The sequence below is a fragment of the Eupeodes corollae genome, chromosome 1 (assembly GCF_945859685.1).
Source record: "Eupeodes corollae chromosome 1, idEupCoro1.1, whole genome shotgun sequence".
NCBI classification, from domain to species: Eukaryota; Metazoa; Arthropoda; class Insecta; order Diptera; family Syrphidae; genus Eupeodes; species Eupeodes corollae.
Genome location: NC_079147.1, coordinates 164,994,660 through 165,020,833, shown reverse-complemented (window position 1 = coordinate 165,020,833; position 26,174 = coordinate 164,994,660). Strand labels below are relative to the sequence as shown.

General features: G+C 32.7%; 1 protein-coding gene across 2 annotated transcripts in view; it reads right to left on the bottom strand.

Moving 5' to 3' along the window:
• Nucleotides 1-1,800, bottom strand: part of LOC129942552 (tachykinins) — a 66,324-nt gene extending 64,524 nt beyond the window's left edge. For both annotated transcript variants that reach the window (XM_056051546.1, XM_056051547.1), the window contains exon 1: nucleotides 1,617-1,800. The gene's annotated coding sequence lies outside the window, so the exon portion shown is untranslated. The remainder of the gene's footprint in view (nucleotides 1-1,616) is intronic.
• Nucleotides 1,801-26,174: the final 24,374 nt, after the last annotated feature.

Sequence of the window (26,174 nt, the reverse complement as noted above, 5' to 3'; positions counted from 1 at the left end):
TGCACCAATTAGTCCTAAATTAAATTAAAAATAAAAGTATTTATAGTTAAAAAAGAGGCTGGGATGCGACCCACACTGATAACTGCCCATCCCGTCTGTCGATTTGTCTTGTTTAAAAGTTTGGAGGTTTTCGTGTTGGGTTAAAAAAGTTGTAAGTTGAATTGTTCTTAAAAATTTAAAATTACCAACAATATTTTTCATATAAAGAAAAATGAAAATATATATTTGTTAAATAGACAAATTTTTACCAATAAAAGTAGCATTTCGTAAATTATTACAAATTAGACGAATCTAATTAATTTGGGAGATATCAAGAACCGAACATCAATTTTTACCAAATTTGTGTACTATTTTTTGTAGATTTTATTTTTCTTATGAAAAAACGGACTGTTGGATTTTTATAAAAAAAATACTGAATATCGCAAACAGTATTTTCTGTGAAATAAAATAAGTTTGAAGACAATATTTTTAAAGTTTGAAGACAATATTTTTAATTTATGAAAAGCTATTTGAGTCGCAAGTAAATTTTTACCAAGTTTTAGTATTGTTTTTTTTTGTTTAGTTTTTTATTTTTTGTACAAAAATTGTCTAGTAGATTTTTCTCAAAATTTTATTGATTGTTGAAAACAACATTTTTAAAAAGATAAAAGTAGTTTAAGGCCAATATCTGAAAGTTTGGAAAAGATATTTGAGCTGAAAATCAATTTTTACCAACTTTTAATAATTTGTATTAGGTTTTTATTTTTTTTCTAAAAACACTATTAATATGATTTTTCTCGACGTATTACGAGATGTAAAAAACAGTTTTTTTCGTTGCACCAAATTGTTTTGGAGATGAAATCATTTTTATTCGTAGAATTTAAGAGGTGACATTTTTTTCAGTTTTCCGATTTAATAAAAAAACAGTTAAGTGGATTTTTTTCCAAAAATATACTGGTTTGGTATAATATAAAATTTAATTCAAGTCTCTAACGTCATTGATTCGTGAGATATTTTGGGTTAACCAAAATGTTCACCTTTTTTTTAAACTGCTGTGATAAAAAAACCACCCACCAAATTTTCTTGAGAGCCCTTTCTGCATCTTTTTACCTTATTATCTCTATAAGGAAATTTATTTGAAGTCGATATCTGTTTTTGTTCTTGAAGGAAGAAAAAACGTCGCAAACGTACGTACGGACGGACGTACGAACATACGTACACACGCACGCACAGACATCTTTCTAAAAATCTTTTATTTCGACTCTAGGGACGTCGAGAAATTTCAAAATTTTTAATTTGACAAATCGCACACATTACAATAACATCCTATGGGATGTTGTTCAAATATTTCCAACGAATAATATGAACAAAGTCATTTTTCTATCAATTAAATTTTGTAGTTTTTTGACATCACTAATCTTCCATTTGTACGTATAATTCAGATTCAGAAAACAACGGTTTTGAAATGATTTTTTGCATTTTGAAAATGTTTCGCAGTAAAGAAAAAATAATTTCTAAAAAAAATTGTTAAAGCCTTACAAAATTAGAATATTTAAAAAAATAAATAGCACTGAACATTTCTATTTTGAAAGATTCTGAGCTTATATTACTTTCAAATTAAAATAATCTTAACTCACCTTATACAAACAAATAAAACAGATCGTTATTTTAATTGAATAAAATAATGTCTTCACTTTAAGTTGAAAATTTGAACTTTTAACACCAACTTATAAAATTTTATTTTTCTACAACTTAAATACAACACAATATTTGTATTTTCAATATTATATTCACTTTTCTTTTCAATTATTCATTGTATTAACTTTAACTTAATTTCGTTTGATACGTTTTATTTTATTTTATATTTCCAACTTTTCTTAAGGAGATGTTGATATGCCGGTTTCAATGCAACAACTGACTATTGGAACCAATTTGACACGGGATAAATACGGCACAAAATGCTGCAGTTTTTTCTGAAAACTAAAAACCTATGCTTTTTTGGGGAAAGATAACCAAGAATGGGCTTTTATATTAGTGCTTTACATCCAGAATCCTGCACATAGTAAAAATAAGATATGAATGAGTTTTGACTTGCGCAGTAGAAGAAAAATCAACTAAACATTATTTAATTTTTCATTGAAGACTTATTACTCACTACGATTGAAGTATTTCTTTGTTATTGATGGATTTTAAGGTTTTCTTTGCGCCCACTTACTTAGTGAAACACCTGTTGAAAGGAAGAGTAGGTACTGGTACAGTGAACATTTGAAAAGTATTCAAATCTTAAATTTTGGAAAATTTACTTGGATTAAAAATTATTAATGCAATGTTTTTGGTTATGCTCTACAACACAATCAGGGCTGAGTGGGACAAGCTATGGGAGTCGTGAATTTCGAAAATTAAATCAAAGAACAGCATGGAATGTTATTTAAGCCGTGAATACACTACAAAAACATAAAACCTTTTTAATTACTTAAATAAACAGAATACGTCGCCAGTTTCAAGAAAATTTCCAAAGTGCAGAGCTGGTAAGGTTAAAATCTAACTTGAGAAATGTAAAAGTCTTAAACCATGCAACATTGGTAAAATACTATTATCATCGCAACCACTAGTTTGAACCTTTTATCGTAGATGTTGAAGTAGATAAACTCAATCTTATAGGATCTTGCTTTGAGTCAATTTATGCTAGAGAACTTCCTAGCACCAAAATTGACGAGTGGTTTAGATAGCAATCCCAAAATTGTCTTAAAACATATTCCTATCGAAATCATAAACCAATATTGCGTTATATCCAATAACTTGCTCAAATAATATCTCGAGTTATTAGAAAGCTTAGAATGTACTTCGAATAATAAAAATAAGTCTCTTTCAAATATAGACCATTAAATTTCCAGCTGCAATCCTTCTTCCTTGGAAGCTTAAAATAAACAACACTAAGTGTGAAACCATAATGTTACACAGCCCAATAAGACGCGGAAATTCAAATGTAAGACGAAATTTAAAAAACTTACAAATAATATCCTCGGATGATCTCCCCATCGAATCAAAGACTGTTGTGAAATACATGGGTGTTCAATTGGACTATTCGTCACCTGAGTTCTATCTTGTTCTATGTCTATATTTCAAAATGTTGGGATATCGATTTTTAAAGTCCATATCGAAAACTTCTGTTTATTTTACCAAATTTGTTTTTAGAAGTGATGTTTTTCTGAAGTCTTAACAATTTTGTTTTAAAAACAATTTACAAATTTATAGTTTCTTCTGTTCTAAAATAACGATAAATAAAAATCCAAACAGATGTCATTTTGGATATTGAACAAAGTTATATGAAGTGAAGATAAGTTGATAAAATTGGTGGATATTGAACAAAAAAACCTAATATTGAACAAGATAGAAATTAACAAGGATATTAAAGGAAACCAGAGGTATTTTGTATTAAATTGAACAATAAAAATTTCACTACTCAAACCAGATTTCATTAGGTTCTTTGAAGGGTACTATAAAAGGAGACAACAAAATTTTGAAACACTTTATTTCACAAATAAAAGATTTATTTCTCAACAAAGCGTTGAATAATTTTTTTAAACAAAAAATAAAGGAGAAATTATTTTATATTTGTATGTATTATTATATTAACTTAATAAGAAACAGTCTGTAATTTGTTTCGTTTTAAATATAAAAATTAATATTAGCTTAAGGCGATAATATAAAAATAAATAATAGAAATAAAATTTCTTTCTTTTTCTTTGTTAGCTTTATGTTGAAAACACTTTGTACGACAGAAGGAACGATATTACACTTTGAACCTCTCATAGTTTTAGCGATTCTAACCGTTTGAAAAACCTCACTTTGTTTTGTCTTATAGTACTCAATACTGGTATTACAATGGCTAAGGATAATATTCTGTTCTTATTTTGCAGAAACATCGGACCACAAAATAATGCTTTTTGTTTCCAGAAGATCTTCCAGAACTTTTTCCAAAATAATAGTGAGATCAGATGCTATGTCATTTCCAGACCGGCCGCTTAGCGTTTCGTGCCAAATTCCGGAGTAGGTAGTTTTATTATTTTGGCATAATCTAGTCAAATTATATACATATTTACGCCTATAAAAGAACCTCGAAAAATTTGCTTTCGGCAGCGAAAAAACATTTTACAGATCATAAGCGATAGCCACTGTGTTTTTACACTTGAACGTCATAATAACGTTTTTCCCTTGTATTCGGAATTCTTGTTGCTTTGAACTTAGTACATTTATCGCAAATATCTTTTTTTGGTTAAAAAACGGCAAAAAGAATGATTCATTGAATACTTCCCTATAAATATTACAGGGCCAAGTTTTTCTCACTGTCTCTACATTTTATACATTTTCATTAAAGTACGTTCGTATGTCCGTATGTCCGTACGTTTGCCACGTTTTTTCGTCCTCCATAGCTCAAGAACCAGAAGAGATATCAACTTAAAATAAATGTTGTTATACAGATAATAATAACATCTGATAAAATTTTGAGAAAAAAATCGAATTGACAGTTTTTTTATAAAAAATAACAATCTAAAAAAAACATTACTCAAAGTTCGTAAAAATTGAATATCGATTCAAATATCTTTTCAAAAACTTGAAATTTAGGCTTCAAGCTTATTTATTCTTATAAGAATTATTGTTTCAACATTTTGAAAAATGTTGTGAAAAATCGAAATGACAGTTTTTTTACAAAAAATAAAAACCTACAAAAAAAATGTACTAAAGTTGGTAAAAAATGATTTTCGACTCAAATATCTTTTCAAAACTTTGAGATATTGGCTTAAATTTACTTTTATCTTTCAAAAAATCTTGTTGTCAACATTCAGTTAAAGTTTGAAAAAATCGAATTGACAGTTTTTTTACAAAAAAATAAAAACCGAAAAAAAATTAACTACAGTTGGTAAAAAATGATTTTCGACTCAAATAGCTTTTCAGAACTTTAATATAATAGCTTCTTACTCATTTTTTCTTATAGGAAATATTGTTTTCAACATTAGGACAAATTTTGAGAAAAATCGAATTGATAGTTTTTTTTACAAAAAACAAAAACTTAAAAAAAATGTATAAAAGTTGGTAAAAATTGATTTTCGACTCAAATATCTCTTCAAAAATTTTAAATATTGGCTTTAAACTAATTTTATCTTATAAAAAATATTGTTTTCAACATTTGGTAACATTTTTTAAAAATTCGAATCAACAGTTTTTTTTACAAAACATAAAACTCTAAAAAAAAAAAAACAATACTATAACTTGGTAAAAACTTACTTTCGGCTCAAATAGTTTTTCAAAAATGAAAAATATTGGCTTCAAACTTATTTTATTTCGCAGAAAATATTGTTTTCAATATTCAGTAATTTTTATATAAAAATCTAACAATCCGTTTTTTCATAAAAAAATAAAATCTACAAAAAATAGTACGCAAATTTGGTAAAAAATGATACGAGTACATATAGACCAACTTTTAAGCAAGACAAATCGACAGACGGGATGGGAAGTTAACGTGTGGGTCGCATCCCAGCCTTCTTTTCTATTTTTTGTTTGCTATTTGCTCGGCAGTAGTGCGAATCCATTATTGGAAAAGATTTTATATGTTCTTTAACTTCATTTATAAATTGTTCTGGTGTGATTTTTTTGACAAATTTTCCATGTTTCGGTAGAGAATAAGTAAGTCATTATATTTTGTTGAAAAAAAATAGTAAATCCGATTTTGAGAAATGTCAAGAGTTGACATTGCTTTTGCATTGTTTCATTGATACTGAACAAAATAGAATTCTTGTTCTTATATAACTATATTCATATCTTTTTGTTCAATAAGGTACAAACTATAACCATAATAATTTGAACATGGAACAAAATAGAAATATAAGGATATTGAACAAAATATCCACAAATGTGGATATTGAACAAGAAAGAAATAAGAAGATATGATTTTAAATATATACTATGAATCGTTTAATATGATACAAAAAGAATGAATAGTGGTTTATTTAACAAAAGTGATACTCAAAATGGTCAGAAAACTGGTTTATTGAACAAAACAGTTCTCCATAACTTGAAAACTAAATGAGATAGAACAAAACGGTTTGCGCCAATCGAAAGAGCCTCGAATTATAAAAAATGCATTACTAACTCAATTTCGTCAAAAATGGTCTATTGAACAAGATAGACCTCAGGTGACGAATTGTGTGTACTATATTGATCACCTGGACATTCACATTCTGACAACCTCATTCTGAACCTTCTGAGGAATCATTTTGAGCAACCTTGTTTCTATGATATTCTATTTTACCCGGGATACTTCAAAAACCCGCTTAAAAGTGTATTTATACCTTCCGAGGCTTTCTTGTTTCTGGATGCACATGGCTATTTATATGACTCAATGAACGTACCTCTAATATGTCATATGCAAAAAGAGCTACAGATAAAAGAATACTAAAATACTGCGTAAACTTACCTTAGAGATAAACAAAATTTCGAAAGGTTTTTTTAAAATCTCATTTCCTTTAATTATTAATTGTACTAAAAATAAAATATTAATTATTATGTATAAGACAAATTGATACATAAGAAGGTACTGAGAACTTATGTCACGTATTAAAATTTAAAAGAAAAATAATGTAATAGTTTTAAGGTTTATTAAATTAATAAGCAAACAAACAAATTTTTAGGCTTAAGGCACATCTATAATAGACTTAACCGACCTTAAGTAAGTCAGCTTAAGGGAACGAACCAATACGCAGCCTTATATGTGACTAACCATAATAGACGTTCTGCTCAGTTTCGTTAAACTTCGCGCAATTACGCTAGAGCCATTTAAATGGCTCGAGCTTAAGCAAATGTCATATTTGCTTAAGTTACTTGAATTCATTATGGTTACTTTTTGTATTGACTATAACTTCTGATAACTCTTTGTTCGGTTTTGACATTAGGGCTTCGGCGTCGGCTACGCACTGAGCGACGAGTGACTAAGCGACCGAACGATGAGTCGCTGAGCGACCAATCTGAGCAAAGGGTGGCCATTTACTAAACGACGCGTCGCTGAGCGATTAGTTGGAAAAAATGCCATCGTCAAGTACTGCACGTCATACAATCTGATCTGTAATAAGATCGAGAATCCGAAGATTTGGTGTACACCCCATAAATCGTGAAAGGAAAAATTATGGTGAATTTCATCATTTAAATCTAAATCTTCGCAGATTTCCAGATCGATTTTGGCAATATTGTCGTACGTCAGTACCATCTTTTGATTTGCTGTTGGAAAAAGTTCGATTAGTCCAGATCTACGGCTGGTTTTATGTTTAAGGTTTGTTTTTTTTTTTTTTATTTTTTTAATCTTTATTTGTATTCTTAAGTTTTTCCAATATAATATTTTGAATGTCAGTTCTTATTTCAAGTTTTTCGAAATTGTTAAATTGTGCCATAAATGGCAAATAAAATTTGAAAAATTGAAGGTCATTAGCATTACTATCCTCTTTTTTGTTTGCTACCTCTTGCTTTAAAATGTTGAGTCTTTCTTTTACTAACTCGTGAAATTCTGAAGCCAAATTGTATGTTGACGATCTCTTATTTTTATTTCTTCGCACGTTTTGGTGCAGCTGGTGCTCTTAGAAGGAGTGCTGTTTATAAGCGTATTGAGACTTGAAAGGGTTACATCCTCTTCTGCCAGTAATTCTGATATTGTTTTAGAGAAAAAACGATTTTGAGCCATTGAATAATTTTCTGATTCTCAAAGATTTCCCTCAGTTGGATCTGGATCAATTGTCTGCTTCGTAAAGGCCATCTCGGGTTGTTGGTGCAGCTTCGGATCCCGATACTGGACGTGGAGTTTTTCGAGGAACCCTTCGAAAAGTGTCTTTTAGGCTTTTCCATTTTAGTTTTACATTGGCTTCTGAAATTTTAAATATAATTATTATTACAATTTTTGTATCTTCCTCAATGTTTTCAGATTTCTCGCACAGGTCATTCGTTTCGAGATTTAGCTTTTGCTTTTCGAATGGGCAGAAGCACATAAAGTAATATTGTCTTAGAAACTAGCATTATCATATAAGAACAACTTGTGGAAGAATATATGTCTATGCCAACAACTGACCACCTTCGAAATGTTATTAACGATTACTACCGGCGGGCGATTACTTCTGGCTAACAATCGAGATGGGTGGAAGAGGAAAACAAAGTGATGGTGGAACTTTGTCTGGATCTACCTTTTTCAAATTACTTGAAGCTGATACATTTTACGTTCCAACACCCCAAGCATTACCAAAATCAAACATTGTTCTTCCAAATTTCTTAATCTGAGATGAGGCTTACCCTCTAAAAAATTATTAATTAAGACCTTAGCCATGGAAAAACTTAAACGCTCAAACAGAAAACTTCAACAAAAAACTTTCATTAGCAAGAAAATTCATTGAGAGTGCATTTGGCATAACAGGCAAAATATGGCGGTTTTTACAACAAAAAAAAAACATCGAAACATCGAAAAGACAAACGTGTCTGCAGAAATGGCTAGTGACTTAGCTCAAACAAATGCAACCATACAAGAAGAACAGTCCCGTTATAACAGAAGCTCAAGCAATGCGTTAAGTACAAGAAATGAGATTGTGCAATATTTTTTTGAATATGAATATTGAATATTGTACACATCGTTTTTCTACGTAATAGTAAATGTTTGCTACTAAAAAAAATTACTTCTTATAATATATTACTAAAGATTTGATGACTTTAAGTACTTAATTAAGGTGCCGCTACGGTCCAAGAAATGCGTTTCCAGACCGTCCGGGCTGGAGCGTTGCCCATTCGCTCTGCATAACCCAGCCATCTAAGTCGTTGCACTTTTTTTTGGAAGATTTTTCCTCTTTGTTGACGGTTGAGTTTTGGACTTTATGTGGCGAGAAAACACATCACCTTGTCTTAAACCTTTTTTGTTTTCAAGAGCATCGCTAAGATCTTTTCCGACTTTGATTGAACAACGTCCATTCTCAATCGTCATTTTGCACATACAGAGATGCCAAAACCTTTATTAAAATAAATTAAATAGCTTTAAGTAAAAATTTGATTAGACATCAAACTGTTGTCCTTGATTATGTATTACTTTGTTCATGGTCAAATGTAATATTTCTGATAGCTTAACCGTTATTCGAGGAAAAGACGAATCCAACAAATTAAGGCAAATTCTCCAATTGATTAAATTTCTTAGATTTAATATTAATTTTCATTTGACGTTAACAATATTACAAGCTAAATTCTAAAGTAAGCATTTCTTGACTACGGCCCTGCTAAATGATGATACCTAATCTCTATATTGCGATGGATATTTAAAATAAAACAGATGCCGAACTCTAGTAATCAAGCGCAAGAAGTGAAGTAAAATATGCAAAGCTGATAAACAATTTACAGGAAAATTCTTCAATGAAGAAGAAAGACTGTTTCAGTATCAATATGCACCATTATCTCCTTCAATTTTTGGTTTAAGTTTCAATTTTAATGCATTTACTCCTTCACCTTTCCTATTATCACTGTGTTTGCTTTTAACGCATTCACTTAAAACGCCTTAGAGGAATTGCTAATTACAAAAAGAGGCTGGGATGCGACCCACACTGATAACTTCCCATCCTGTCTGTGGATTTATCTTGCTTAAAAGTATGTGGGTTTTCGTGCTGGGTTACAAAGTTGTCAGTTGAATTATTCTTAAAAAATTTAGAATTACTAACAATATTTTTCAAATCAAGAAACAGTTTAGGTTGAAAATCTAGTTTTGTTAAATAGATTTTTAGTCGAAAACAAATTTCTATAAATTTTAGTAGCATTTCTTAAATTTTTATGAATTGGATGCATGCAATTAATTTGAGAGATATCAAGAACAGAAAATCATTTTTTATCAAATTTGCGTACAATTTTTTGTAGATTTTATTTTTTTATGAAAAAAACGGACTGTTGGATTTTTATAAAAAACTGTCACTTAGATTTTTTAAAAATATTACTGAATGTTGACAACAATATTTTTTAAAATAAAAAAGTAATTTAAAGCTAATTTCCCAAAGATTTGAAAAGATATTTGAGTCGAAAATCAATTTTTACCAACTTTTATTAATTTTGTGTTATGGTTTTTATTTTTTGTAAAAAAAAACTTTCAATTTGATTTTTCTCAAAATTTTTACTGAATGTTGAAAACAATATGTCTTATAAGATAAAATAAGTTTTAAGTCATAATCTCAAGTTTTTGAAAAGATATTTGAGTCGAAATTCAATTTATACCAACCTCGGGCAATGGTTTTGATTTTTTATAAAAAAAATGTCGATTCGATTTTTTCAAAATTTTATTTACTTACTTACTTAAGGTGGAGCTACAGTCCTGTGTGAACTAGGGCCTCACCCAACAAACTTCTCCATCTATATCGGTCCCTAGCTAGAAGTCTCCAGTTTCGCGCTCCAAGTTGGGTGAGGTCACCTTCCACTTGTGCGCGCCACCTGATCCGCGGTCTTCCTCTACTGCGCTGTCCTGTGGGTGCGGATTCGAAGACTTTCCGGGCCGGAGCATTGATTTCCATGCGCTCTACGTGACCCAGCCATCTTAGTGGTTGGACTTTTACCCTTCTGGCTAAGTCTACGTCGCTGTACATCCCATACAGCTCGTCGTTACACCTTCTCCTCCACTCCCCTTCGATGCATACGGGACCGTAGATCACACGAAGAACTTTTCGCTCGAAGCGACCCAAGGTGCTTCATCCGCTTTTGTCATAGTCCATGCTTCTGTACCGTATAGCAGGACGGGGATGATAAGAGTCTTATATAGCAACACTTTGGTCCCTCGAGAGAGGACCTTACCCCTCAATTGTTTTTTTAGTCCAAAGAAACAGCGGTTAGCAAGAGTTATTCTGCGTTTAATCTCAGCGCTGGTGTTGTTTTCTGAGTTTACAGCGGAGCATAGGTAGACGAAGTCCTTGACTACCTCAAAGTTAGGTCTGTCGATGGTGACGTTTTAACCAAGTCGTCGGTGTTGTATGTCCTTTCTTTACGACAAAAGCCCCATTAACATCACGCTGAGTTCTTCCGATTATGTCGATGTCATCAGCATATGCCAGTAATTGGACAGACTTTTGAAAGATAGTGCCTCTAGTGTTGAGGTGTGAGCTCTGCACTATTCTTTCAAGCACGATGTTAAAAAAATCGCATGACAGCCCATCACCTTGTCTAGAACCTTTTTTGACATCGAAAGGTTCTGTTAAGTTGTTTCCAATCTTTATGGAGCAGCGTGAATTCTCCATGGTCATCCTGCATAAACGGACGAGTTTGGCAGGGATGCCAAAACTAGACATGGTTTTATACAGCTCGTCCCTGTAGATGCTGTCATATGCGGCCTTGAAATCGATGAAAAGATGGTGGGTGTCGATTTGGTGTTCTTGGGTTTTTCCAGGATCTGCCGTAATGTGAATATTTGATCAACTGTGGACTTTCCTGGTCTAAAACCACACTGATGAGCACCAATCAGGTTCTTGACGATGGGCTTTAGACGTTCACATATTACGGCAGAGAAGATTTTATAGGCGATGTTAAGTAGACTAATTCCTCTATAGTTGGTGCAGTTTAGAGGGTCTCCTTTTTTCAGGATCGGGCAAACAATACTGAGGTTCCATTCATCGGGCATGCTTTCTTCCGACCATATCTTACAGATAAGTTTGAGAATGCTCCTAACCAAATTATCTCCAGCTGCTTTAAAGAGCTCGGTATTCAAGCCATCTGCTCCAGCGGCTTTATTAGACTTCAACTTAGATATGGCAATCTTTACTTCGTCTAAGTTGGAAGGACGGGATTGTTGGCTTTCGTCGTCTATATTGAATGGATCATCCTGCATGACAGCGGAATTCGGTTCGTCGTCGCCGTTATACAGTCTGCAGAAGTGGTCCTTCCATATCCTCATCATTGACTGCGGTTCCACTATGATGTTTCCACTTTCGTCTTTGCAGCCTTCGGTTCTAGGTATATGTACCTGTGAATTTCGTTTTACCAGATGTTAAAAACGTTTTTCTTCGTTGCACAAAATTGTTGTGGAGATCAAATCATTTTGGTTCGTAATATTTTCTAGGTAGCGACATTTTTTTTCTCAGTTTTTTCGATTTGTAAAAAAGCCGTTAATTGGATTTTTTGCCAAAAAGATACTAGTTTGGTATGACGTTACAATATATAATGTAAAATTCAAGTCTCTAGCGTTATTGGTTCGTGGGATATTTAAGGTTAACAAATATTTTGGCCTTATTTAAAAACTGCTATGGTAGAAAAAAATACCCACGCAATTTTCTTAATAGAAATGTCTGCATCTTTCTGCATTATCATCTGTATATCGAAATTTACTTGAAGTCGATATCTCTGCTGGTTCTAGAGCTATGTACGATGAAAAAACGTTGCGAACGTACGGACGTACCGACGTACGTACACACGCACGCACATACACCTACATATCTAAAAATCTTTTATTTTGACTCTAGGGACCTTGAAACGTCGAGAAATGTTAAAATTTTCAATTCGAAAAATCGGACCCATTACAATAACTTCCTACGGGAAGTTAAAAATCTAAGTAAAACAAATTGTTGACATTTCTTTAACTGAATACTTAATTATTTGCATTTCGAAAAATGTAGTGCTAACTTGACAGTCGTCAGAAATTGTCCAGTCAACATTTAGGAATTCTGTTAAAGTGTATTTGTTTATATTCCGTAGGAAGTTAAAAATCTAAGTAAAACAAATTGTTGACATTTCTTTAACTGAATACTTAATTATTTGCATTTCGAAAAATGTAGTGCTAACTTGACAGTCGTCAGAAATTGTCCAGTCAGCATTTAGGAATTCTGTTAAAGTGTATTTGTTTATATTCTATAACTGTCACTGTTTAGACATGTTTGGATGCCTGTTTATTAATGTTTAAAAATTAAGCGATTTATTAGTTTGCATAACGAAAAAGTTTAAAATTTTGAGTCCCTTAGTAAATTGCTAAACTAGTAAAACCGTTACCATAATTCTATTTAAAATATTACGCTAGTGTTTTTTTTTAAGTTCGTCCCTACGAAAAAGAACAAATTTGATAATATTTATTAGTATTAGCTCTAAGAGGTTCATTTTGGCGGACGTTATTTCTAAAGACAACGTTTTTTTCAAAGCATTTGAATTGAGAAATATATCAATATCAATTATGACGTTTCAAACTTTATTCAAAACCTCAAGAATATATAAAAATCCCAAATCATTTATAAACACCAACAATTTAATATATTTTATATTTTTATATAATATTTCGATATGAAATTTTAAATGTGCAAAAAGAAAACAACAGGAATCATTTTATTAAATGTGCCAATATTGTTTTCGAAACATAAACACAAGCTGACGTATCTTAAATAATAGCTTTAAGGTTAAAAGGATAGGATATCAATTTTCCTATCTCAAAAGTAGTAGGTTAGTCCCGTACACCAAGACCATATATAGATACATGCATATGTACATACATATAGTTTACTTTATAGTTTTTTAAGGAATGAGATAATAATTCTGTCTATTTATTTAACTTGCATAAAATAAAATTGAACAACCAACCTTTGAACCTTATTTTGGTTCTTGTTGGCTATAAATCAATTTATTTTCTGAAGAGAAAGGATTCTTATTTGTTGTGCCTCCTATGAAGTAGTACTTACTTCTGCGGTAATGAATAAATATTATTTGGGCATAGAACCGAGAGGATAGTTTTCAGATTTTAATTTCATAATAACAATATGCAAAATTTCAAACAATTTTGTACGATACTTCGTAGTTTTTGCTTTTCTGTTAATTTCGATGTTGATGTTAATTAAGAAAATTTAAAGATGCATTTTTGAATTAAGATGATTTTTTTAAAAGTATTTTGACTTTCTTTTAATAATTTACTATAATTTACAGGCAAACAAGGAGTTATTAATACCCTTAAACTGTTAACATTCAAACACAGTGCGCGAGCATTGGTTTTAAGAGAAGTTATCAGTGCAAAAGTTTTGAATATCAAAATGGGAGGGAAAAACAGAGTTGGTCAAAACATTCCACATTCTCGATGTCCGGTTAAAAAGATTCTCTATTTTTGACAGTACGTCCGAAATCGAGCTCAAGGGTAAACTGATTTCCATTCATGGAAGTGTGAGTATTAGGCCTGAAGTAAAATTATCGGTAAAACAAGAAAAGGCATGAACTATTGAGTGATGTAAATGTTTCTGATATAGTTGCATCACCTATCATTTTTAAAGCCTTTTTTTGGATTCTATTCAAATCACCTTAACTGTTTTAGGAGCATTAAAATACATATATATATGTATGACTTATATTCAAGACTTGGTCGTATGAAGGCTTTGTTAACTACAGCCAGATCAGAATTGGTAACGTATTTCTTGCACCTTCGGAGAAGTTCCAAGCATTTTTGGCAATATGGATCATTCCACAAGAGGGTTTGAATTTGTATTCGTTTAATAATTCTGCTTTGGAAAATCCTGTCGAGATTGGAATTAAAGAACATATTACACGCTGCCTTTAAAGTTCCACATACGAAGGAAAAGGACTTGAATCTAAAAACGAATATGAATAGCTGTGGTAGCATCGTCAGCGAAACAGTTTAATGGATTAAAAGTAACAGACAAGCGATCGTTTATAAGGAAGATAGTCCTAGACATAAAGGAGCCCTGGGGAACACCAGCATTTATTTTATAATTTTCAGACTTAAAACCATCCAATATAGCTTGTATTGATCTGTTGAAAAGTTGTTTCTAGTCTAACGAAGAAGAGGTTCAACGATACCAAAAGACCGAATTTTCGATAGGAGAGCTTTTATTTAAAAAAAAATTGTTGTCAACATTCAGTAAAATTTTGAGAAAAATCAAATTGACAGTTTTTTTAACAAAAGTTGGTGAAAATTGTTTTTCGACTCATCTTTTCAAAAATTTGGGATTATGGCTTCCAACTAATTTTCACTTATAAGAAATATTGTTTTTTAAAAAACCTAAACAAAAAAATTAATAAAAGTTGGTAAAAATCGATTTTTGGCTCAAATATCTTTTCAAAAATTTGAGATATTGGCTTTAAACTACTTTTATCTTTTTAAATATATTGTTGTCATCATTCAGTAAAATTTTAAGAAAAATCTAATTGACAATTTTTTTTATAAAAAATAAGAATCTAACTCAGTAGTTTTTTCATAAAAATCCAACAGTCCGTTCGTTCCGTTATGTTCGGTTCTTGATATCTCTCAAATTAATTTCATTTATCCAATTTGTAAAAATTTTAGAAATGCTATCAAAATTGATAAAACTTTGTTTTCGACTAAAATCCTTAAATAGATTTTCAAACTAAACTATTTCCTTATATAAAAAATATTGTTGGTAATTATAACATTTTTAAGAACAATTCAACTGACAACTTTTTTAACCCAACATGAAAACCTACAAACTTTTAAGCAAGGCAAATCGACAGACGGGATGGGTTTTATTGTGAGCCGCATCCCAGCCTCTTTTTTTCGTGTTAACTTGACACCGTGAATCCAGGCATAAAACCAGGATGTTTGAAAATATAATCGTATAGATTTCTTATAGATTTAGCAAATTGCTAGAAGGTAAGGTAGACCTGATTTTAACATTAGCAAGTATCTAAGATATCAAATCAAAATCAAATGGGGTTACGCAACAGTCCGTTGTGAACCAGGGCCTAGTGACTTACAACTCGCAACCATTCCTGTGTGCGAGTACTGTTGTCAGGAATGGAAGGGACCTACAATTTTAGGCCGAATCCGAACGGCTAGTTTGAGAAAGCACTTTTTCATGACAAGAATTACTATTGAAGGATTTGTCAGTTCCTCGCAAGAGGCAGTACCCGCGAAAATTATTTTTTTTTTTTTAATTAAGGTGGCACAGGCAGGGATTGAACCCAAGACCCCTTGCATGACAGTCCAACGCACTAACCATCATGCCACGGGTACTACTAGTATCTAAGATATAGTAAGATGTTAAAATCGTTGAAAATTAGGTTAACCATCTTTTGCTTAATCGTTTAAAATTTTGCGACTTTCTAGATAAGATTATAAGATTTATTCATTCATAATAATATTTAAAAAAACATTCGATTTCAAATATAAATATAAATTTAAATTTCAATCTTTAGTGGCATGGCCGGAAGGGCCTTCAGCCAGATGATAACCTTAATTAATAAAATTTCCAATTTTTGTTGTTTTATGGTGCTTTATATACAATTTTATATTAAAAGTCTTCTCTTATTATCTGTCTTCTATAGTTAAGTGCTATTTTCAAATATTGAGATAGTTTTTTCCAATCTGTTCCAAGGCAAAAGTTCACCTTTAGCCCTGAAAATCAATGATTTTATTTCAATGTAATGGGTGTCCTTGAAGTAGTTGGATTCTCCTAAATTGCGCTGAAGTAGGGGGTAAAATTCGCTATGTAGTGAACTAGTAGCTTCCTCTATACTTTTCTTTCTAGATTTGGAGTGGAGCTTTTCGAGTAGACTGTTAAGATATGGCTTCCATTCTTGTAAATTATCTAAAGTTAGGTTGAAAGACAGTTCACAAGAGTCCGCTGTTTTTCCATTCCTGAATCCATGGGCTTTGCGACTTTATAATCGAAACAGCAATCTTTCTTGCAACTTTATCCACATGGCTATACATTAACTTGGTAATGTAGTTGAAGTGCAGTTTAAGCGATGAGAGATGTAAGGGTGATAGACAGGTTTCAATGAGAAGCATGTGGTTAGGTGTTGTGTCGGGTAGTCGAAACTGCCTCTTTAGAAAGAACCTCAGGAGTTTTTTAGTGGTTTCAGACTGATTCCAGCCCCATGATTCCGTAGCATACAGCATTATTGATTCAGACGTTGCGAGGCAAACTTTGTATTTTGCACTAAATGCTAGGTCCTTGTTCCCATACACATTTTTCCACACCTTACTAATCGCATTTTTGGATGAAGAAAGTTTTTTTACTACGTGCTTTTCTGGGTTTAGGTTGCTTGTCACAGTGTAACCCAAGTATTGGTATTCCCTCACAGTTTCAACTTGGTCCGCTCCATTATACCATTTCTCGTTTGCAGCCAATCGCCCTGATCCTCTCCGAAACACCATTGTTTTTGATTTGTCCAGGTTTACTGTTAGATTCCACTTCGAACAGTAATTCCGTAATTTGTTGATCATTAACTGAAGAGATTCAGGAGATTCGGCTAACATGACAAGATCGTCTGCGTACGTCAGAACTTTAATCCGGAACCCATCAATTTGTATGCCATACGGAATGTCTTTTATTAGATCTTCAAAATAAAGGCAAAAAGCTGAAGGGCTGAGATTGCAACGTTGTTTCAATCCTACTAAGGCAAGAAACCAATCAAATAGATTTTGCCCATCCCATACTGCATACGTTGTTTCTTTATAGATGTCCTCAATAATTTTTCCAAATTTTAGTGGCATCCCATCTCTAAACAATTTGAACATCAGAGCCTCTCTGTCGATGGAATCGAATGCTGCACGGAAGTCGATGAAACATGCGTATAGTTTTTTTTGTCTACGGATATATATACCTGTGCAATGTTGGTCAGGCTAAATATGTGATCCACTGTGGAGTATCCCTTTCTAAATCCAATTTGGAATTCACTCAGAATATGGTTACTTTCAATCTATGCTGTGAGTCGGCTTCTTAAAATGTCCATGAAGATTTTAAGCGATGAGTTGAGAGAAGCAATAACTCGATAGTTGGATGGGTCCGTCTTATCGCCTTTTTTGAATATTTGAAAAAAGTATTGATTTTTTAAAAGCATCCGTTGTTTTGCCTGTAGTGAAAATATCATTGTACACTTTTGTGAGAAGTGTAAGAAACTCCAATGTTGCGTATTTCCAGAATTCATTTGGGATCCGGTCAATCCCGGGAGCTTTATTGTTTTTAATTTTGGCTACAACTGCTTCGACTTCAGAGATCTCTATCTCTCTATCTAGAATTTGATTTTCGACATTTGGTCTAGCGTATTGTATTGGAGGAGCAAAAAGTTTTGGGTTCAATTGTCCTTCAAAATGATGTCGTAGTGTTATGCAGGCGGTAGTGATTTTGTTACAAAAGGTCTTCCTTTTATATTTTGTATTCTTTTCCAAAATTCGGAGGAGTTTTTGCAGTACGCTATAGACTTTCAGCTTGTTTTTTGGAGAAGCTAAGTACTTTGCATCTACATCATCTTTGTATGTTCTATTTGCTGCAAGATAGTTTTCTTTCAAAGACTGTTCATTTAAATGTTGGTATAGGTGGAGAAGCGCAAAAGATTTTTTCCGGGCAGTATCACATTCCCTATCATACCAGACTGAATTTAATTTAAGGGGCTTAGTGTTTTGGGAGATGTGAGACCGCTGTCGATGTTATCACGCTCTGCAAAGCTTCCATAGTTGGCGAGTGCTCATGTAGACCGTATGCTGTAATACTGCGATTTAGTTTTTCCTAAAATATTTCAACACGATTTGACTGCCATTTAAGTTTAGGGAGAAGCAAATTTTTTGTTTCGGGTTGACTATTTGAATATGTCGTGGTTAGAGTTGTAATTAATGGCATATGGTCAGAATAAATTTGACTATCCACTTCAAAATCAGATAAATTGCCGATCAAATCAGTGGACATCATAAGATAGTTGATTTTTGCGACATTATTTTTAAAAAATCGTCAACAAACACATATGCGCCATTCAATTCAAACTTTTTTACTTACATGTCACTTTTAAATTTGTATGTAGCAACATACGTAAAATTCGTTTTATTTCAGTTACAAAATAGAAAAAGTATAAAAAACATGATGACTATTTGGGCTTTTCTTTCGATCTCATCTACATTTAAAAAAAGCCTAATGTCAATCATACGATTAACTAGAAAAGTAAGTAGTAGTAGTATTTTTGTCGATAATACAGTCAACAAAAATAAGAATTCATCATCAAGTTGTCCTAAAAAAAGGTTTAAAGCTAAGAAATAGAGAAAAAGATAAATAGTTTCTCTAAATTTTCTTTATTAAAAAATGTTTCAATTTGTTTTCCTAAGAACAGGGACATGTTAAAATTTAAAATTAGAAAAAAAAGAACCGAATATTCATAAAAACATATTTAAAGTCTTTGCTCTTCTAATAATTGAGTCCAAAAACTAATTCTAATCAGTTTTTTTTTATCAGTTGAAAATTGTTCACTTTTTTTTTAATTGCTATGGTATAAACCACCTACTCAATTTTCTTGAGATTCCTTTCTGCATTTTTGTCTGTATACTTTACTTGAAGTCGATATCTCTACTGGTTCCATAAAAGCCTTCCGAACGTACGGACGTACGATACGAACATACGTACGCACAGACATATTTCTAAAATACTAAGTTTTTTTTTGTAATTTTCTTGGTTTTACATTATGTTATTGTTATTTAGTATTAAAATTGTTTTCAGGCAAGGGCAGTATTTATTAAATATTGGATTTACTCAAAACGTCCGCACAGGGCCAGTAAGATATTTTTCAAGTTTTTGGAACGTACACTAGTATTTAAAAAAAAAATTGTTTAGCTTTAAGATAATCATAAGATTTTGATAAAATAAAAAAAACGTATCTCATAAAATCTTTAATTCTAGGGACCTTAAAACGTAGAGAAATGTCAAAATTCACAATTCGACAAATCGAACCCATAACAATAACTTAATATGGGTGAACGATTTGCTCTTTTACAAATCGTGAAATAGAAAAATTTGATTTTAATGTTCAGGAAAAATTCTATTTCTTTAAAAAAAATTATATTTTTGTAACCAACTTTTTCAATTATAAACGCAAGAACTAACGATGGGAAAAATTACTTTTAGATAGAATGAAAACGACCAGTTTGTGTAACGTGACTTGATATCAATAATCTTCTTTATTGATTTTACTTAAAATGTAACATCTGTTTTTAGTTCAATATGACATTAAAAATAAGGCGGTATATTTAAAATATAAATTTTTGAAAAGGCTAGTAGCTTATTCGTTACAACTTATATTAGGTATTTTAATTCATTTTATTGTTAAGTAAAATTATTGAATGTGTTGGGCTCCAACATTCCCCGCACTTTGAAAGAACCCCTTTCAAACAGGAAGCAGAGCAAGCTTTCGAATTGGACGACGAATAATGCCTTTTGTCGTCCGTACATCTGCTACTTGAACACATCCATCTTTTCCAGGTATGACCTTGATGACTCTTCCTAGCAACCACTGTTGGGGTGGTGTGTTGTCTTCATGTACAACAACCATGGCTCCAATGTTGAGATTAGGCTGATCTTTCGCCCACTTAGAGCGAGACTGTAACTCGGTTAAATACTCGGATGTCCAACGCCTCCAAAAGTGTGACTTTACTGCCTGAATGCGACGCCATCTTTGAAGATAGGATATATCTTCGACTTCAATTATAGGTTCTGGAATGGCCTTCAATGATGAACCAATTAAAAAGTGGCCAGGAGTCAGGGCTTCTAAATCGCTTGGATCTGATGACATTGGTGTTATAGGACGTGAATTCATCACCGCTTCGATTTCCACCAGTGCCGTTGAGAGCTCCTCGAACATGAGTTTTGCGTTCTCCAAAGTACGGTATAAGTGGCCTTTTGCAATTTTTACGGCTGACTACCAGAGACCGCCAAAGTGTGGAGCCCTAGGTGGAATAAAATTAAAAGATACATTTTGATTAATACAAAAATTTTCAATATTTCTTTTTGTATTATTTGAAAACAAAAATTGTTGTAGATCGTTTAACTTGGACCTCGTTCCTACAAAATTTGTGGCATTATCACAAAATATTTTCTGTGGAAGACCACGATGGCCAATTAATCTTTTTAAAGCTGCTAAAAATGCTTCAGAGGACAAATCTGACACAGCTTCAAGATGAACTGCTTTCGAAGAAAAACACACAAATACTGCTATATATGTCTTATAAGGTGTTTTCCCACGAATTTTTAAATATGTGAAGAAAGGTCCACAAAAATCAACACCGCAGTTCTGAAATGGACGTGATGCTGGAGTTATACGTTCAGCAGGTAGGTCTCCCATTACCTGCTCCATAAGTTTTGAGCGATATCGGAGACAAGGAATACATCTTCTCACCGTACGACGTGCTATTTCCCTTGCGTTTATTATCCAGAACTTCTGCCTTATAAAAGCTAAAAGTGCTTTTGGTCCTGCATGGTAATTTTTTAAGTGAAGATCTCTGACAAAACATGTTACAACATGAGCATCTCTTGGAAGAAGAATGGGGTGCTTCTGCTCTTCTGGAATTGCTGCTTTCTGCAACCTGCCTCCTACTTTCGCAATTTCCAATCCCCTGCACTCTTCAAACTTTCCCTATTTCTTACCAATTTATTTCCTGGGCAAAGTGTTCCTGTTGAATATTCCATGCTATCATTGCCTCTGCACATTGTGTCTTATCTACAGACAGTACTATTTTTCGCAAATTGTCCTCTTCAAAATCTAGAAATTTAACATCTTCTTTCGAAAGTGGCAAATTGTTTGCCTTCCGCTTTTTTCTCTTACTAACTCTGCAAACTTTTACAAATCTAAGCATGTATCCAATAATGCGAACCATTTTTGTGTATGTGCTATACCTTTCCAGAGCTTTCAAAATATGATTCTCTTCTTGATTCCTGACAAGCAAAACAGTTGTGTGCATCTCGAGATTTGCCTTTTTTGATACCGAGTGATTGTTAAAAATAGGAGGCCATTCTTCATATTTTGAGATAAACTTCGGACCACTAAACCAATTTGACTCCTTCAACTCTTGAACTGTACCGCCTCTTTATATGACATCAGCGGGATTATCCTGTGTCGGAACATGCCTCTAACTTTCAATGTCTGTTATCTCCTGGATCTCTGCAACTCTATTTCCGACAAACGTTTGAAGCTTTGACGTTTGAGTTCCAATCCAATGAAGTACTACTTCGGAATCCGTCCAAAAAAAAACTTCGGGATTCAAGCCTTCAAACAAAATTTTGACCTTCGACCAAAGTTTTGCTAACAGATGTGCTCCGCACAATTCTAACCTTGGAAGGCACTTCTTTTTAGCTGGTGAAACTTTAGATTTGGCAGCTAATAACTTGGTGGTGGTAGAATTTGATGAATCAATTGAACTAGCATAGATGCAGCAACCATAAGCATTTAAAGATGCATCACTGAAGCCATGAATTTGCAACTTTATTTTGTTTTCAGATAAAACAAATCTGGGTATAGAGAAATCCTGCAGTGAATTAAGATCTGCTTCCATTCAGTTTCGATATTTTGTGGAATAGATGCATCCCAATCTAACTTTTCGATCCAAAGTTTTTGCAAGATGATTTTGGCTTTTATAATAATTGGACCCAATAAACCAATGGGATCAAAAAGTGACGATGACTAGAATTGTTCTTTTTGTAAACTTAGAATAATTTTTTGAAGGTTTATACGAAAAAATCAAATTGTCTTCCATAGGATTTCCAAAGTACTTGTCAAACCTAATTCGGATAATCTTAGTACTTTTTCTGTGGCTTGAGGCATTGAATCCACATTACTATGCCATTTCGTTAGCTCAAAACCAGCTGAAGATAATATAATATCATCAACATAAAAATCCGATTTTAATACCTTGGATCCAAGACTGTGAGAATCTTTGAATTTATCACTCAAATAGTGAATGGCTAAAAATGGTGCAGACGATGTACCATATGTAACGGTATTTAACTGATATGTTTCTACCGGTTTTTGATTGCTTTCTCTCCATAATATGCACTGGAACTGTCTATGACTTGGATGAATCAAAACTTGTCTGTACATCTTAGAAATATCTGCCGTTAGGACGTATCTATTGCACTGGAAACGCAATAAAAGAGTAAACATGTCGCCTTGAATTGTTGGGCCAACCATTAAGATCTTGTTCAGTGAAATTTGTGACGATGTACAACAAGACGCATCGAATACGACTCTTAGCTTTGTCGATACGCTGTCTGGCTTCAAAACACACTGATGAGGGAGATAGTAGTGAGGAACTGCTAGGTTCGGACTTTTTACTTTGGACATATGTCCTAAGTCTTCATATTCTTTTAGAAACTTCGAATAATCAGCTTTGAGTTCTAAGTTTTTTAATAACTATTTTTTTAATAGTTTTTTTAATATTTGCTCTGATAAATTTCATAGACCTGCACTGCCTTACACTATTTTACCCTGGCTATTTCGTGGTTGAACAAACCTTATACACGTTGTTCAGTCAACGCAGAAAAATTGGCCCAATACCTCATTTGCAGAGTCAGGCACTGATCATAAACAGGTACTTAATAGATAATTATATCTATTTGTTAATATACAGTCTTGCCCAAAAGTATAAGGCACCTTTATTTTTCACTCTATTGTTTTATTTGTTTTTATTTTGTTGCTTCTATTTACATTATTCTTTTTTTTGGAGTCGATTTCAAACCCCTAATTGTTAATTACCATTATGAATGAAATTAACTATCCCACGTAAAGGGAAGATCGATTTTTAGTATGAAAATCATTCAAAATTAGGAAACTAACATCAACCGAACTCGATGCTTACGTGTCGGAACATATTTCCAAAGAAGATTCAGCAAGACAGTTAGAAGAAGGCTCCTCTAGAATGGGCACAAAAGTACCAACATTTTAGTAAAGAAGATTGGACCAACGTGTCTTGTGGTCAGATGAATCAAACTTTGAGGTATGTATTTAAGTGAACCTCCAAACCCAAAAATATTATCAATAGCTTAGAATTGCCAAACCTTTTTTTGAGCTTTTCAAAAATGTTAATTTGTTCTTCCTTTTCAGTTGTTTGGTAACCCTGGTGTAACTATGGTAAGGCGAAGAGTTGGTGAAAGATACAATTCAGATTGCGTAGTTTCAACAGCTAAACACGGTGGAGGCAGTGTTATGATCTGGGGCTGCATAGCTACGGACGGAGTTGGATTTGTGAGGTCGTATGGATTCTAAGAAACACGTGAATAAAGGGTGATTTTTTAAAAGCTATAGGATAGTTTTTCAAACAAAAAAACACAATTCAGAAAAATGGATAAAATCTTTATTTGAATCGATAGTACGGTCCATATAATTTAATGTTTGAAGATTATTTCATGTAAATGTTGACCTTGACTGCGCCCAAATGCTCTATCCGCTTAGTCCAATTTTGGCATACATTCTCTCCAACATTTCGGCCGGTATCTCACGAATAAATGCTTGTCTTCCAAATGCGATAATTGAGCGGGCTTGTCTGTATAGACATGAGATTCAACATAGCCCCACAAAAAATAGTCTAAAGGCGTTAAACCGCATGATCTAGGCGGCCGATTGACGCCTCTCAATAAGTCCATTGTTGCGCGTGCTGTGTGGCATGCTTGTTGAAACCACATTTCATGCAAGTCAAGCTATTGTAATTTGGGCAAACAAAAGTTGTATATCATCTCACGGTAGCGCTCACCATTCACGTTACGAATTGCATCATCCTTGAAGAAGTACGGTCCAATGATGCCACCACTATTAACTCCAAAATCGACAATTCTACTTATTTTCGTACCAATTGACCCAAAAATGAGTTTCGTCGCTGAACACAATTTTTCGGTAGGTCGTTTAGATTCAACTCTTGCACCAGCTGTATTTTGAAAGCCATCACAACTAAATCCTTCTGCAAAATTGTCCACGTTGTTGAGTAACAGAGGCCCAATTGCTGCAACGAATCGATAATTGATGGTCATCATTAACACTGGCCGATACAGCTGCGATATTTTTTTCTAATTCACACTTTACGTAAGCGTGTTGTGGTTTAATGTCCAAAAATGTAAATTTGGTACGAAATTTAGTCACGAATAGCCGCTTCACTAGGTCGATTAAACTGAAAATAAAATGGAAGAAGTGCGCTATGAACTTTCTTAACAGAGCACGAATTTTGATAATAAAATTCAATAAATTGCAAGAGTTGTTCTGAAGATGTTTGACAGTGAAACAAATTAAGTGTGTCAGCTTTTTAAACCAGTTTTGCCAAAAAGATAGTAGCTACAAAATCACCCTTTATTATAGCAAAAATGCTGATACCATCTTTAAAAGGTATTGCGACATGAATTGGACAAAATAAACTCAGACGAATGTCGTAAGCTAGTAAGGTCTATGCCTAAAAGAAAAGCAACTGCTATAAAATCGAATGGTGGAAACACTAAATATTAATTTTTATTGAATGAAATACAAAATTGAACATTTCTGCACACTTGTTTTTTTTATTATTTTGCTTTGTTTGTAAATTATGGAAACATTTCATGAGTGCCTAATACATTTGGACAAGGCTGTATATATTTACAAATGGCATAAATACAAGTTGATATTTGGTAAAAACCATAATCATATGTGTTACATGCAATATGCATTATCACATCATTTCAGCATTTATACCCATTAGCCATTAAACGGAAAATTGATGCGTATTTATCTGTTATCAAAGTTATAGATAGGTATGGATACTTTATTGCGTAGGTACTTAATTTCTTTTTAATTAAATCATGAAGTGTAAATAAATAGCTGTGGAACTGATTTGTTTCACCAAATAGTAATACCAAAACCCAATAAAACTACACATGAACGTCTATAGGCTGAGAGTTAAAATTGCCTTTTTACATTCCCGAAATAATGAAATACTGAAAACATAATGAAACGAGTAATGATATTTTGACTATATTTCTAAGGATTTTTCGATGATTTGAAACTAGATTATGTATTTTATAGCATTTTTTCAAAATTATTTTATTATAAAAGGTAATCCATTAAAATAGTGTGTTTATTCCACTTCAATTTTTGACGGTTATTACTTGCGACATATAGGAACTATATGGCAAGTTTTGCATCCGTGCAAAATTTCGAACTCGAGATTTTAATCAAACATGATATTATGATGGGAGAGAAGTCGAAAAAGTGGGTCCAGCGACTCCGTCCGGTCTGTTTTGTCTGTCTGTCCACGCTCCTACAGCCTAAACCATTCGGTCGCTTGAGTTCAAACTTGGAAGCTAAGGTTTTGAGCAGATTCGCGTTAGGCGTTTTTTTCATTTTTTTTTTTAAATCAAAACCAACATTGGCCTCCATACAATTGTTTTGGTCAAAAAATAAAAATTCGAATTTTCTCAAAAACAAACCGATAGCTTTTT